The sequence below is a fragment of the Hesperophylax consimilis genome, chromosome 20 (genome assembly GCF_061612785.1).
Source record: "Hesperophylax consimilis isolate HC1 chromosome 20, BYU_Hcon_1.0, whole genome shotgun sequence".
Taxonomy (NCBI): Eukaryota; Metazoa; Arthropoda; class Insecta; order Trichoptera; family Limnephilidae; genus Hesperophylax; species Hesperophylax consimilis.
In genome coordinates, this window is record NC_142855.1 from 28910287 (window position 1) to 28913606 (window position 3320).

Below are 3320 nucleotides of genomic sequence, written 5' to 3' on the forward strand. Positions count from 1 at the left end.
GAGAGCAATTATGTTGTCTATGGTCGCAACTTTTTTTAAATGGCCTTGAGTTTCCTCTACCTTGTCTACTGCTCTGCTCCGCACGGTAGGTACTGCTTGTATGCTGCTTGTATATCTGTGGTTAAGTACTGTATAATTCCGTTACATACAAAAAGCCCGAAGATATCGATCTAGAGAGTGGTATATTTATGGGCTGTAATGACAAAATTTCCCCCTACAAAAGCTCGGAGTTATCAATCTAGTGATTGGTTTATTTATGGGCCAGTGTAAACACCGACAAGAACGTTGCGCCGCGTTACGTTGCGTGGCGCGGGCTAAGTGTGATTCTGCTGATGTCATAATACTTGTCTATGACTTCATTATTGTCTTTGTAAAACTAACCTAATTTGTTGACTCATCCTTTTGTCATCGCCAGTCGTATCACCCGGTTTTTACTCTCTAATTCTACATTTTATCCCTTGTTTAACCCACGAAGTTCAATTTATCTTTCCATACTTGTGATATTAATAAGTGAGTTCTAATGCTTTTAATAATTACTCTAATCATTTCGGTAGTGGCCCTTATCGGTACACTAAGTTAGGAAATCTATTGGCGTTTTGTTTGCGTAACGTTCAAACTGTCAATTAGACGTCTGCTTATACTACTACTTTATTAAATAAAGTGTTTGGAAAATATTTTAATTTTTAGTATAAAATATTTTATTAAAAGCGGATTAGCGGACTTAACAAAGGGTTTACCCGCTAAACTTTACTTATGGTTATAGTTATATCAACTTATCAGACGATTAATGACAAATCTTTCAACAGATTTCAAATGACAATTTCAAGGTCAAGATAGTCACAATATGTATATACCTATTTCCAAATATGAGTATCGCATAAGATATCATTGTTTTGACAGAATGTTTCAATCAAAAAATATTAAGCTCATTCAAAAGAGGGTTCCGTTACAACTATGTTCTGTTTCAGGTACATATATATTTGTTTGGGCTTGTACCAATTACCAAACCCTACCACAGCAGTGCCATGGATCTAGAAAACCAAGAAACTGTTTCCGTCAAGACGGAACCAGGGCCCCAGGAAGGAGGCGGATGTGTAATGCCGAACACGTTTATGGATTTCGACCTCCCAGATGTAAAGAAGGAATGTGCGGAGAGTACTCAGACAGCCAGTTAGTTGCATTACATGCGTAAAATAAGTTATATATTATTATTCCGAGTCCATTTTGGATTACCATGGCGACAGAACATAATATGCTTGTTCACGCGGTCCTCTGTTGCCGTAGTAATTTTAATTTTTATCTAGATATATATCTTTACCAGAACAGCCAAACTACAACATTAGTCAAAGTTAGTAATTTTTATTTAGTTTTTGTGAATTCCCCAAATGAGTCCTAACTGCTCTGAACCTCTTGGTTTAATTGGTGTATGTTGTAAGGCTGGTAGAAAGGAGGGGATGAAAATGGGGAGGTGATAGGTGTGAAGTCCTGGCTATTCAGATGGCGTCATCTCAATCAATGTTTAAATTGTGAATTGTTTATATTACACCAAGGCGATACCGAGAGTATCTCCCACGCTGGAACGCGCTACGAGAATAAATTGTAAGATGTTATGAAGCAATCAAATAAAATTTGCTTGCGTCCGCTGGAATTTTATCCCGGGACCTCCAGATTACTAGTCGAGAGCCATACCCCACAATCACAGAAGCCTCTAATGCTCACAATAAGTGCTTGATTCATCAAGTTGTTCACTTTTTACTCATACGTTTAAAATACATATTGATGGAAGAAAACATCATTTCGTTGACGTAAAATGACTCCACACTGAAGGTGCTTAAGAACAAAAACCTTTTCCTTCCTGAAGCGGACGTCTTGGTCATACTTATTAATTTTCTTCAATTAACCTTGAACTCTTTTCTCCTAATATTCACTACTACGGGGTTAATCTACGATTTTTTTTTATAGAAAATATTTTATTTAAAAATGTTTTTTTTTGTTTAAATTGTCGATGTACGAACATGTTGTTTTATAGCTTGCATTAATATGGAGACTATAACGGTCAAGGCAAAACTCGGACGCCGAGAAGAAAATGATGGGGGATTTTCTTGTTTGGAAATTGACATTGACCTGCAGGATGTAAAAAAGGAATGCTTAGAACGCTTTGAAAGAATTGACCAGTCCGGTAAAAATAATTTATTTTTGTTTATAATTTCTGCCTTCTTATTTTTTTATACATTTTTATTAATTTTCTGTGCTTCCTTATGCTAAGTGTTGATATTTAGTCGTGTTGAGTCTTTATAATCGTATTTCTTTATTTTTATCTACAGATCTGAAGACGCAGCCTATGGAAAAACAATTACTTTGTCCTCATTGCACCTATTCCAACTCTCATAAGTCGATTTTCAAAAGGCACTTAAGCACCCATACAGGCAATCTGACGAGTCACACGCAAACTCACAGTGGAGTAAAACCTTTTTCATGTTCTGAGTGCAATTATTCTTGTTCTGGAAGTGGCCAACTGAAGTACCACATGCTGACTCACTGTGGAGAAAAACCTTTTTCATGTTCTGAGTGCAATTATTCATGCTATCAAAGGAGCTATCTGACGAGCCACATGCGGACTCACAGTGGAGAAAAACCTTTTTCATGTTCTAAATGCAACTACTCATCTTCGCGAAATAGCCATCTAACGAGGCACATGTTGAGTCACAGTGGAGAAAAACCTTTTTCATGTGCTGAGTGTAACTATTCATGTTCTCGAAGGAGCAATCTGACGAGTCACATGCTGACTCACAGTGGAGAAAAACCTTTTTCATGTTCTAAGTGCAACTACTCATCTTCCCGAAAAGGCGATCTAACGATTCACATGTTGAGTCACAGTGGAGAAAAACCTTTTTCATGTGCTGAGTGTAACTATTCATGTTGTCAAAGGGGCAATCTTACGAAACACATGCTGACTCACAGTGGAGAAAAACCTTTTTCATGTTCTGAGTGCAACTATTCATTTTCTCTAAAGAGCCATCTGAAGAGCCACATGCTGACTCACAGTGGTGAAAAACCTTTTTCATGTTCTGAGTGCAATTATTCATCCTATCAAAGGAGCTATCTGACGAGCCACATGCGGACTCACAGTGGAGAAAAACCTTTTTCATGTTCTGAATGCAACTACTCATCTTCTCGAAATAGCCATCTGACGAGGCACATGTTGAGTCACAGTGGAGAAAAACCTTTTTCATGTTCTGAGTGCAACTATTCATTTTCTCTAAAGGGCAATCTGAAGAGCCACATGCTGACTCACATTGGTGAAAAACCTTTTTCATGTT

General features: G+C 37.5%; 1 long non-coding RNA gene across 1 annotated transcript; it reads left to right on the forward strand.

Moving 5' to 3' along the window:
• Positions 1 to 383: 383 nt before the first annotated feature.
• LOC149414501 (uncharacterized) lies at positions 384 to 2651 on the forward strand. The gene is made up of 4 exons (XR_016304006.1): positions 384 to 510; positions 969 to 1170; positions 2030 to 2179; positions 2325 to 2651. It is a non-coding gene; the product is annotated as an uncharacterized LOC149414501 (long non-coding RNA).
• The last annotated feature ends 669 nt before the right edge of the window (positions 2652 to 3320 follow it).